Source organism: Misgurnus anguillicaudatus, chromosome 7, assembly GCF_027580225.2.
Source record: "Misgurnus anguillicaudatus chromosome 7, ASM2758022v2, whole genome shotgun sequence".
Classification (NCBI taxonomy): domain Eukaryota; kingdom Metazoa; phylum Chordata; class Actinopteri; order Cypriniformes; family Cobitidae; genus Misgurnus; species Misgurnus anguillicaudatus.
The window spans coordinates 27,719,220-27,732,594 of record NC_073343.2 but is presented as its reverse complement, the minus strand read 5'-3'; the positions used below and the strand labels follow the sequence as shown (position 1 = coordinate 27,732,594).

At 37.8% G+C, this 13,375-nt stretch overlaps 1 protein-coding gene and 1 long non-coding RNA gene across 4 annotated transcripts in view; one reads left to right on the top strand and one right to left on the bottom strand.

Moving 5' to 3' along the window:
- Positions 1–13,375, top strand: part of nhsl1a (NHS-like 1a) — a 72,863-nt gene that overhangs the window by 830 nt on the left and 58,658 nt on the right. The window lies entirely within an intron of this gene.
- The window catches only part of LOC129417152 (uncharacterized), a 70,269-nt gene continuing 63,581 nt past the window's right edge, over positions 6,688–13,375 (bottom strand). Inside the window, exon 4 of the long non-coding RNA XR_012370591.1 lies at positions 6,688–7,340. This is a non-coding gene — a long non-coding RNA (uncharacterized lncRNA). The remainder of the gene's footprint in view (positions 7,341–13,375) is intronic.

Sequence of the window (13,375 nt, the reverse complement as noted above, 5' to 3'; positions counted from 1 at the left end):
TAGTTTAAAAAAAATAGATAGCCCTATATATATTCTAAATATATATATAATCTATATAAATTGTATAGTATGTCATTCATTATAATTTCAATGTCACCAAAGCAATGGTAAATTTTTATAAAATAAACATTTGGAAACATAACATAACATTGTAAAGCGTATTGAATTACATTTATGCTATACATTTTATCAGTATGTGTGATCCTGGGATCAAACTTATGACCTTTACTTTCTAACACAATGCTCTACTAAATGAGCTGCAGTAGCACTAGGTTGTAATATGACACATTTTATTTTCTCTTTTCTCCTTTTTGTTTATCTTTGTCCATACTTTTCTACATCTCTGAGCAATATGTCTCACATTCTGTTCACCAATTCCCTGCAATGCTTTCACCTACAAAGAAAACAATGGGTGTTTTTACTGGCCCTGCCTGCAGAGCTAAGCCCAAAGTAAGGTGAAGGCAACGCAGGAAGCAGAGGATAAGTGGATACATATGTGCTCCAGACATCCACTGAGAACGATGGTGATTCTCTGTCTGGAATATGTTATGAAATGGAATCTGAGGACAACGGTTTAATAAAATAATAATACGAAGAAACGCAAACAATTAAAATTATTTTACTTAAAACCACAGAGAAAGAACATTCAGTATATCAATTGTATGATGTAGAAAACAAAAGGGAGAATATTTCCTCATCCTCATAGTCCCATGGTTCAGTCCATGAGAATTCATATGTATTTTACGAGTTGGCTAATTCGTAAGAATTCATACAAAGTGAATCGTACCAAAAATTATAATTGTCATAAAAAACAATAATGAAACCACATCCATAGCCCCGCCCCTAACCCCAAAGTCACAGGGGTGAAAGTAAATCATACAAAAATGTAGTCGTACGAATTAACCACCTCGTAAAATGCACACGAATTGCAATCAGATTGCATTGTTAATCCCATTATAAACTGTGGCTTCTCATATCTGGGGAAATAAAAATGCAAATCATTTACGCCAAAATACCCACAGAACTTACAAATCTTCTGTAGACTTTTTAAAGGATTAGTCCATTTTCTTAAAAAAAATCCAGATAATTTACTCACTACCATGTCATCCAAACCGTTAATGTCTGTCTTTGTTCAGTCGAGAAGAAATAATGTTTTTTGAGGAAAACATCCAAGGATTTTTCTCATTTTAATAGACTTTAATGGACCCCAACACGTAACAGATTTAATGCAGTTTAAACTTGCAGTTTCAAAGGACTCTACGATCCCGAATGAGACATAAGGTCTTATCTAGCGAAACGATTGTCATTTTTGACAAGAAGAAAAACAACTTCTCGTCTATCTCCGGTCCTGTGTCGCGCCAGCGCGACCTCACGCAATACGTCATCACGTCAAGAGGTCACAGATGACGAATGCGAAACTACGCCCCAAGTGTGGAGAAAGAGGACCATTCCGATGTTGTTGTATGTCGAATGATACTAATTATTGTCTTTGTGTCGGTTTATTGTTTAAAATGGTCCGCAAATTTGGGTTTCATATATGTAACACGTGACCTTTCCACGGCACTGCGCAATTGCGTGGGGTCGCGCTGGCTTGTCGCGGGGCCGGAGATGGACGAGAGGTTGTTGTTTGGAAGTGCATATTTTTATTTTTCTTGTCAAAAATGGCAATCGTTTCGCTAGATAAGACCTTTATGCCTCGTTCGGGATCGTTTAGAGTCCTTTGAAACTGCAATTTTAAACTGCATTAAATCTGTTACGGGTTGGGGTCCATTAAAATGAGAAAAATCCTGGAATGTTTTCCTCAAAATACATAATTTCTTCTCGACTGAACAAAGAAATACATCAACAGTTTGGATGACATGGTGGTGAGTAAATTATCTGGATTTATTTTTAAGAAAATGGACTAATCCTTTAAATATATCTCAAACTGTACTCGGATGTAACAAGATTATTATAAATAACTTATTAATTATTTCTTATTAAATTCTACCTAAATTCAACAAAAAGCTACTTTTATTTTCCGTTTTAATTTTCTTATTGTAGATCTCTTTTTTATATCTCTCAAAAAAATTTGGCAAAGTTAAAATGAGACAAAATACATCTGAGAATTCAAGTCCTCTGAGCTTTACAAGATCTCAGCAATGAATTTTCTGCTGGGTTGCGACGTGTTGTGCACATAGAATATTTCTGATATTTATTTGAATGCTTTATCCTCCTCCACGAATTATTCTGACAATATAAGCTATAAAATATTGTTATTTACTGTTGGAGCCAAACTTATAACCAACACACCCATTGTGTAACTGCATGCGATCCAGCTGTTATATTCCAACCCACTTCTCCTTCTCTCCCTCTAAACCATTTCTCACAGCTCATCTGCAGGGGGACAGCATGTCAAAACCAGATGTGTGTCCAGCCCTTTCACTGAAAATCTGTTATCACAGCCTGATGGATACACACCCTCTTTATTTGTGATATGTCACTTTTCTTGTTTGTTTTACAGTTTTCCTTATAAATGTTTGTTTATACATTCTCCTATTCTTTCCAAATTCCTCTTCCCTTTTCTTCCTTCTCTCTTATTCCAGATGGAATGGATATTGACCTGTTTTGTTTTGTTGGAAATAAAAAATATGGCTGGAAAGGTTTGAGCTGGAATCTTGAAAGCTGGAATCTTCTTCACGAATGAATCTAATCAAATCCCTGAGAATCTGTTATCTGTTTTGAATCCTCTGAAGTCCATGCTGAATGAAAGATATTGCGTGCTGAGACATAAATCTGGCCTGCAGAGGGCCAAATGCTTGAAATTTGCAAAACAGACACTCTAGAATACTGAATATTTATCTAAGTTCGTAAATGGGCCATGATCGTGTCAGGAATGCTTTCTTTCAATATTTTATTTTCCACTTTGAGCATGCATAAAAGATTTAACTTTAGCTTTGGTGAATGCAAATCACTTAAACTGCCAATACTCTTTCCATGGTAATTGTTATTAAAGATTCACACCAAAATAACTAAGCGTGTACATTTTGTAAACTAATTTGAAAACTACACATTTGCACTTGCTAAGGCAGTGGTTCTCAAACTGGGGGATGGTGTCAGGGGGCCCCCAGTTTTATGACATTTTGCAAAATACATCAATTTATCATGAATTCTGTGTAATTAAACCTAAAAAAATAAGGCTACTAACCAACTTTGTATAATTTAATGTTTTGTTTAATTAAAATGTAAAGTTTTAGAATTGTTTTTGTCATACATTTTCTTTGGGGGGCCCGCAAAGGAATGCACCGTACACAAAGGGGGCCGCACGCTGAAAAGGTCGGAGAACCACTGTGCTAAGGTCCTAGCAAAGTAACACATCAGGAACCTCACATGCACGGGTGCATGAAGTAACATAAGAGTAAGTGGTGGCTCGTGACTGCTCATCCGAGGGGCGCAAATTCAAAATAAGTGTTCGGAGTGTCGTGTTTTGCTCGTGTTTTATAAATACAGTATGTGTTTGTTGCGTCATGTGAACCATGTGCATTACGTGTTTTGTCAAAATAAGTGCCTGCACGCGTCAAAACCGTTTATGATAAAAGAGACATTCACAAAATACACACAAGACACTCCCTTAACAGTAAACTCTGATTATGCATGAGATTATGCGAGTATCTGGCAAACGCGAGCGTCATCATAAACCCTTTAGACGCGTCTGCAGCAGGCACTTATTTTGACACGACATGTGATGAACATAGGATCACTCAACGCGCAGAACACATATTTTGAAACTACGAACCCCACACACATAACGGGCTACATACATGTTGTGACGAACTTTACATCGAGCACCCTCGAAAAAAGAAGTTACCGGCCGCCACTGAATAGTTTTTTGTTTTGATATATCTCACATATTTGCTGAAATACAACTCGTGATCACTCTTCAGTTTGTCTCATCTGGGAAAGCTCTGCACTCTTGACTCTGTTGTGACAGTATGTTGTTTAGACAGATGTATCACATATCTTCCTCATCCAGACAATAGATGACTCACAGGGGCTGCAAAGTCTATCTTGGTGGGCTTGTGTTTTTCTGATGGATTGTTATGGACCTTTAAAACTTATTGTATTTTCTTTCTGCTAGTTGTTGTTGAGAAATGGTTCGGTTTTAGAGCCTCAAGGGTTATTAGTGTGTTTTCATTTTTCTTCTATCTACTGTTTACTTTTCCATTTTACTGTAAATATAAGCTTATGAAACTTGGCCTGGTTGTACAATCTCAGAAATAAAAGCTGTGACTGGGACGTACACCCCCCTTTCAAAAAGTACACCTTTGTACCTAAGGAGACCTGAAAGGTACATATTGGTACCTAATGTATACCTAAATGGTACGTATTAGGACCTTTTGAAAGGGTACCATCCCAGTGACAGCTTTTGTACATTTTGTCTGAGTGTATTTTTCACTCAAAAAGAAATCCACACATTAATCTTGTGCAAAATCTTTCATTTGAACTGGCATACGCTTTATCCAAAGCAATTTCCAGCACATTCAAGCAACAAGTACATTTTCTCTGGATTCTGGGATTGAACCCAGTACCTTTGTGGTGCTAACGCAGTGCTCCACCAAATGTCATGTAAAAAATAATTTACATTTATGCATTTGGCACTTCACACTTTTATCTTAAAGGAAAACATTACTATGTTCTTACCTCAACCTAGATGAATCAACACATACCTTTATTTTTTTAATGCATGCATTTTTAATCTTTGTACAGCGCTTTGTGAATGTGTTAGCATTTAGCCTAGCTCCATTCATTCCTATGGCTCCAAACAAAAGTTTTATTTTGTGTCACTATACTTACTTATGTAATTACTCATGTAACAGTCTTTAAATAGGGAAAACATGGAAGTGTTTGGTGACTTATGAATTCGTCCCTGTTTGGAGCCATAGGAATGAATGGGGCTAGACTAAATGCTAACAGATTCATGAGATGCAGTACAAAGATTAAAAGTGCATGCATTGAAAAAATATAAGGATGTATTAATTCATCTAAGTCAAGGTAAGAACAAAGTAAATATAAAAAAACAGTGGTGTTTTCCTTTAAGCAACTTAAAGTGCATTCAAGCTATACACTTTATTAATGTGTATTGGGAGTTGAACCCATGACCTTATGCAATGCTCTACTAGTTGAGCCACAGAACCCGACACAACTTAAACTGATTCATATGGTAAAGTATGTGTAACATTTGTTGTAGTAAGTAATATAGAATAATTGTGCTCCAACAACATTCGTGACTTGTAGTATACAGTACTAGTTATTTTTTTGGATTTTCACTGTTGACTAGTTCAGTTTATGTGACCCTTTGTTTCATCCTGCTCCATCAAGCAACCTCCTCTCTAGTGATTTTAAAAAGTTTGATTTTTAATAAAAGAATTTATGAGCCGCTAAAAGCACACTCGCCTTGAAATGGTCTAGTAAGCCGGTGAGTAGCTTTTGTCTGGTGATGGTTTTAACTTGTCAATTTTCTCCAAGAATCTAATTTGATGGAATGAAAGAAAGCGGTCTAATAGAATTACGGTAATGGAAGAAGAAGGGCAGGTAAGAATAATGGAAAGGTGTAATGCGATGGTTGATAAAAAGATAATCGGGATGGTGCAATAATGTGCATATCTCTCTCTAATGCAAAGGTACATGTGAGTGAACCAGGTCAGGTCATAATGATCCATAACACTTTTCTATTTAAGCCGAAACCTGCACTTCTGTCTGCCATCAGTGTCTTTAGTCAACTGCGGTCTTTTGCTCCGCCCCGTGGAGGCTCGACCTTAACAATAGGTGCCTTGTGCTTGGACGCAGGAGTCCTGATCTTACATCAAGCTTGGCACTAAGAGCAGTGAGAGATTACCTCTGTGTAATTGAAACCCTTTTGTTATTAAGTTTATTTAGTCATGGCAGAGTTGGAGGGAAGGACACATGGGTTCACGGCAACAGCCCACTGTGACCTTTAAATTACAGAGGTCAGGACCTGATGTTTTTATTTAGTTTGGTTCTCTGTTCATTTTAGTGTGAAATGCTTTTGGTTCTTCTTGATTTCGGGACTTCTGTATTTGGCCTGACTCCAACTTTCTGTCCAGTGCTGTGGGTTTTGTAGATGAATGAGACTGAAGACAGTGTAAGGAGGGGACTGGAAAGTAGAGGAAGAAGAGAGGGGTACGGGATCGGCATAGGACCTCAAGCCAGGAATCGAACTCGGGTCGCCAAAAGTGTGTCTGCACCATATGTTGGAGCATTGCCCACTTAACCAAAGGGATAGTTCACCCTAAAATGAAAATAATGTCATTATTGACTCACCCTCATGTCGTTCCAAACTCATAAGACCTCCATTCATCTTCGAAACACAGTTTAAGATGTTTTATATTTAGTCCGAGAGCTTGTTGACCCTCCTTGAAAATCTATGTATGGCATACTGTCCATGTCCAGAAAAGTAATAAAAACATCATCAAAGTAGTCCATGTGACATGAGTGGGTCAGTTAGAATGTGTTGAAGCATCGAAAACACCTTTTGGTCAAAAAACTAACAAAAATTACGACTTTATTCAGCATTGTCTTCTCTTCCTAAAATCACGTGACTTGGATGACGTGTTATATGGTGCGCCCCAGCTGTTTTTTGTTTTGTTTTTGTTTTTTTGTGTGCCCGGGCTTCGTTTACAATCTGAGCGAGACGCACGCTTTAAGTTTGAAAAAAAAAACTTCGCAAACATGTCTGAGGATAACACCTCATCCGTGTCACTGCAGTCACGTGACTTTAGTCTTGCGCATGAATGCGCTTTACAACAAACGCGCAGACTATGGTCAATACAAGGTGTTTTTAAATGAAGGTAGCTCAATAGATGCATTAGAATAAGTCTTGAAGGGGGAACCACCCCTTTACATCATAAATATGTATGCTGTTTTCCAAAGTCCAAGTGTGGTTTCATATGATAACCGACTGAAATTTATGGCCTTTTTTCAATCCCATTCCTAACTTTTCCTTGTTTGTCTCCTTTGTGATCCAATTTCTCTGATTGCTGTATTTTGGGAATTCCAAAAGTTTTGCTGTAGGCTTTTATCTGTTTTAAACTGAATTACAGGAATTGTTTTTCAAGCAGCAGTATCTGCGAATCTCTCTTCTCCAGTCTGTGGGTGTCTTTCGTGCATATTACCCTTCAGTTTGCCCTTCACGTCACACTAATTAAAAGATCTCGTGGGGATATGGAGAAGTAGGTCAGTGTGGGATGGATATTTAGGTGGAAAAGAAATATGATTTTGCTGTGAAGAATTCAGCAGCTTCCTAAATCCCTTGGTCGGCCCAGCACATCACACCTGGAAGTCTGGAAACAAAGAATCTCAGTCAGTTTGAGTTATTGTTTTCAGCCTATACTATACTCCCTACTTAAACGCACACACACCCATTGAGTTATAGTGTAGGGTAAGGATGTCATCATAAGGTCACACGTATATTTTAAAAATTGTAATAAGGATACATTTTGTGTTAGGTCATCGGCAACATAAGAAATGTGCAGTCAGCATTTAGTTCACCACACTGGAAAGTCATCTTCTTTGTAAATTTCACGGTTTATTAACAGATAAGATTCACACAGTGGAACATGTTGAAGGTCGACATAGTGTATCAGATTTGGCAACGATAGGTGGCCAAATCATACTTTATGAGGGGCATGGGCATCTCTTCTCAACATTTAGAAATGTTTAAACTCATCACACCCAGTTTTTGGGAAGTAATATGTCTGTTTCTGAGTTCTGGCTACCATATGAAAAAATAACCGTCTGCGTTTAATATGTTGACTTTAAGACCAACCTTCTGTCAGCCAGACGCTTTGGCGGATATCTGAGTGAATGTGCAAGTGTTAAATGTTGCTGTAATATAGTTAGCATTCATTTACCAGCCTTTTAGCAAGGACTAGCTGTTAATGTTAATATACATAGGTCAAGCAGATCATTCCTATAGACCTTGTTAGATTGAATCAGTCCTCCAGTTTTTACAGTACTATTGCACTATGCAACAATATGCAGGGTTCCCACAGGTCCTTGAAATCCTTGCAAGTTTGTGAATCTGGGGGGGGGGGATTCAAGGCCCTGCGAAGTTTTTTAAAATATACATATGTTGCAACACATTCTCACTTCCCAAGGCGTCAAAATCTGAAGCATGTTCAAACGCCTTCAGCGTCAGTATGAAGACGTGAAGGGTGCCCCTATGCGTCACTATATCGACGAAATGGGAACTCCGTTGCTTTCATGCTAATCCCTCAGTGTCGGATATAGACGAAAGGGAATCCCGGAAGGTGATGCCGTTACGTTATGCGACGATCGGCAGGATCATGCCGCTTCTGGACGGTAACTACTCAATTTTTTTCCAATTTTTAAACCATTGTCGCTTGGGGTTGGGATTAGACTAGGGGTTTGGATGTCAGTTTGTTTATACTTTTTGTCTTCAGATTTTTAAGCCACTGTTGCTTGGGGTTAGAGTTCTGGTTTGGGTTAGGATGTCTGTATTGGTTTATACTTTTTGTCTTCTGATTTTTAAACCATTGTCGCTTGGGGTTAGGGTTAGAGTTGGGTTTGGGTTAGGATGTAATTTTATGTAACAGAAAGTTGTTCTAACCCCAGCCATTCTAAATCCTGCCGATCGTCGCATAACGTGACGGCATCACCTTACTTTCGTCTATATCCGACGCTGAGGGATTAGCATGAAAGCAACGGAGTTCCCATTTCGTCGATATAGTGACGCATAGGGGCACCCTTAGCGTCTTCATACTGACGCTGAAGGCGTTTGAACATGCTTCAGATTTTGACGCCTTGGGGAGTGAGAATGGGTTGCACATAGATACAGGCCATTGAAAGTGCTGGAATCTATTTTATGCAAGAAGTTTTCTGGAAAAAAAGAGTGTAGGATAATATCATAAAAATTCTACCCTTTTAAGCACACGTGCTTAACTGTTTGCTTTAAATGCTTATATCTTCTGTATGCGAATGTTGATTCATACCAAAATGCTTTCTTGCATAGTTGTGTTTTACACATGAAAACATCTCGGTTACGTATGTAACTGTTGTTCCTTGAGAAGGGAATGAGACGCTGCGTCTCCCTTGCCATACTTTCTGCGTCCCTGTAACGCTGTCTTTGGAAATATTTGAGTTAGCGATATACTTCCTGGCTCCCGCATCACCCTAGCTGTTTCTCAATACCAAGTACGCCAAACTCGGACTTGTGTCCTTCTTAGTTCGAACTTGCAAGTTCAGACTTGGAAGAACGAACTTCTGACGCGAAATGCATTCTGGGAAACTTTGCTGTCATAAGTCCACACAAGTCTCCTCTGATGCATCCTCGATAAAATGGGCGGATCAAGAACACATCCGGGGATTTTACAGTATGTGAACTTGGGCTTGATGCGAACTTTGAATTGGAACAGTACTTGGGCCGCGACTGATGATGTTTCACAAGTCCACAAGAACGCAAGTACAGACAAGAACGCATATTGAGAAACGGTCCCTGTCTTTGTCGTTAAGCCTCACCATTGGTTGAATTTGATATACACATTCAGACGCACTGGAGGCGTCCCCAAAGTGTCAACCCAGTGACGCAGCGCAAGTTCCCTCGAGAGGGAACTGTTACAATGTATTGTAAAAGGTAACACGATGTAACCTTGCTCTCACTTGAAATGTGTCCCCACATTTAGTTCTTGAATTTGAGGGTATTGGACCTGGAAAGGAAAGGTCATTGAATTTGAAGTTAACTAAGGTGTGGTAACTCTGAATATGGCCGCTCTGGTGACAGTAGTCTCGCTTTCTAGTTAAAAGAACCAATCACAACAACGTCGCACACCTGTGTGTGATAGGTGCGTAGGTAAGCAGGACAATGTGGTCCTGATATCAGCAAAATAAGAAAAGTCCCACACACTATCTACTAACAAAAAGTTTTATTGCAACATTTCGATCATTGGATGCCTGAAGAAGATCGAATGATCGAAACGTTGGAATAAAACTTATTGTATTCATTTGCAAGTAGATAGTGTGCAGGACTTTTATTATTTCGCTAGTTAAAAGAACCAATCATCAATTGATAAAGACTGCAGATTATTTGGGGGAGGGGCATGCCAGGTTTAATTGTTTTGCGCACAGGTATTAATTGTTGGTCGGACTCAGAAATATTTTGTTTAAAGGTAGGGTAACACATTTTGAAAAATGCTAACGGTAGCCGCCTAGCAATGAAATCCCGATCCCACCCTAAAGTCAAACCGCCATCCAAAGTCACGCCTCTTCCAAAACACATGAACACGCACAGATCAGACGGTCACATCTCATGTCTCATTCAGCAGTGAGACAACTTTGCAGTACAAAGTCGAATAACACTGCCAAAATAACCAAACAACTGGTTTACATCAGAATTAGTTTAAGCACACGTTCGGTTGTGTAGACGTAGTAACTATATTGTTACGCTAATCCGTAAACGAACACAAATTTCATTAGCAACACAATGTTTCATCAAAGTAGAATATCTGAATCCATCTCAATACAAACATATCGCGTACCTACCTTACCAAAATAAACTGCAACGACTCTTTCAGACCCTTTAGTTTTGTGCCTCCTGTGTAGGTTGTCAATTTAGCAGAAAAGTTTGCTGTTCTCACTAGGGCTGTCACTTTTCGTTCGAAAATCGATTGCACAATCGATCGGACCAACCAAAAAACGTTTCGAAAACGAAAATAGCCAATCGATTTTAACCAAATATGTACACTATTAATTTTAGAAGAATTAAACAGTTAAAAATATAGATGTAACAAAACTCACAAACAAGCAGAAAAAGAAAATAAAGAATTTCGAAAGTGCAGTAGGTGTGCGAAAGCTAGACAGAAAATACCCAGCAATTTTACGCACCTATAGTTTCACGCTTTCAATCGCTGCATCTAGTGTTTTGCAAAGAAAATGGAGGACAACGTCAATAAACCTGTGCAACACGAGACAGCGTTGAAATTGTGACCTTACAGGAGATGATGAGTTATGACAAGGAACCACCCTTGCGAGCTGACAGCGACCCGCTTTTGAGATGGAAGATTGGCAGTACGAAATACGCAGCTGGCAACGAAGTACCCGAGTTTCCCTGGGACATCAGAGCGGTCGGAGTGCGTCTTCTCAACAGATGGACATATAGTAAATGAAAAGCGCTCTGCTCTTGACCCCTAAAATGTTGATCGACTTGTTTTCCTGACCAATAATTTGTAATGGCCCTAGTCTTTTTGCGCATTTCATTATGCCTGCCTAGTGCCGTCTAAGTGTCGGTTACGTTTAATAAAAAAAATACACAGCATGTTCTCAACTTCAAGTAAGTCTATTTAAAGTTTCATTTTTGAACAGTTGTTTGAAATGGATCGAATCATTATATAAAATAATTTTTGAATTGCCTAAATCATAAAAGCAGCCGGTTGAACCTGCAGTAATATTTTTCATTTATGGCAGCAGTCCACTCTGCATATTTTTTTAGAGAATGTTGCACTACTGTTGCTGTTCACGTGAACGCGCCGATGACGTATGGTGTCTGCGTGGACTCGCTGCGCGGTGGGCATTCAAATTATGCTTACGTATGAGGGACAAAAATGGAAACGTCAGTTCGGACCGAAATCTATGATTTGTTGAACATTTTTTGGTCCTACGCCTTTCACAGATGACATAATTTTCTACAAATACATTTAAACAACTTAACACAGTGATTGCTATCAGGATGTAAGGAGACTTTTAACCAGCATAACAAAAAATGTTTCAGGATCAAATCTGTTACCCTACCTTTAATTGTGATTTCAGCACATGATTTTAGAGATATCTGTCTTTACCCATTCAAGTAGGACTTTAGTCTTTCATGACTGACATAACTGCCCAGAGGCATTGCAAACATGGGCGCCTAGTGGCGTGACTTATACAACCCAGAAGCAACCCCTCACGATTTTAGATAATTGTATTAGATCAATATATTTTAGATCGACATACTTTAGATATATGTACATTTTCAATCATTGTTTTACATTTTAGATCTACATTATATATTTTAAATCATTATCACATCACAGTATCTTGTTTTAACAATAGTTAGAGGTTAAACTGGACAACAAGACAAAAAGCATTTTCTTTTTTTCAGTGTGTAAAAGTTCAATACTAGTACACTGTATACCCAAGCAGATTTTTGTATAAACAAACACCAAGATATAAACACTTTGCAGCTGTTCAATGCTGCACTTAAAGGAATATTCCACTTTCTTAACTCTTTCCCCGGCAGCGTTTAAAAAAAAGTTGCAAGCCAGCGCCAGCCTTTTTTATGATTAACACAAACGTTTAATGCCTTCCAGAAAATGTTATTTTTAAATATATAAACATACAATATATCATATAAAAGAACAGACCCTCTGCTTTAAAAAAAAAGTTTCATCCTACCTTCATTTGTTTTCTTTTATCACCTCTCAAATATGGGTTGGTTTCTTCAAAAATACAACATTTTTAGCAAAAAGCTTAGATGTGTATTTGTGAAAGACTTCTGATAGAAATCCGATTCAGAGCGATCAAAACATACACTGAGTTTGAACTGTTTGATGTGAGGGGTTGCTTCCGGGTTGTATAAGTTGGGTAAGAGCGTCACCTGGTGGATAATAGCGGAATACGAATTGCCTGAAAAACTCGTCATTAGCAGGGTAGCGTTTTCTTCGTACGAAGCGTAATTTACCCACCCTCATGTCATCCACAATGTTGATGTCTTTCTTTGTTTAGTCAAGAAGAAATTGCATGCTTTTTTTGTTTTTTGTTTTTGAGGAAAACATTCCTGGATTTTTTAAATTTAGACAATTTTTTTGATTAACATCATAAGATTCAAGCCATCTTCCAAGATGCACAAAAAGAACAGCTCAGACCATTAAGTCATTATTTAATGTCTTTAAACTAGGTCAGAATCAGCAAAAATCACCTTCCCTCCTGTGAATTGTGTTTATTTCAGTTACTGAGTTCTCCAAATAAATGATGCTGTAGCAATATGTTAACAATAGATACAACATATTTAACAGCAAACACTACATACAAAGTTAAAACAACATTTGATAATATATAGAACCTAAAACAATATGATCTAAGACAATGATCTAAAATATATAATGTATGTCTGACATATATAGATCTAAAACAATGATTGAAAATATATAGATCTAAAGTATGTAGATCCAAAATATATTGATCTAATACAATTATCTAAAATATATCATGTAGATTTATAATATATAGATCTAAAACAATGTGATCTAAGTCAATGATCTAAAATATATTGATAAAAACAATGCGCTCTAAGACAATGACCTAAAATATATTGATTTTAAAACAA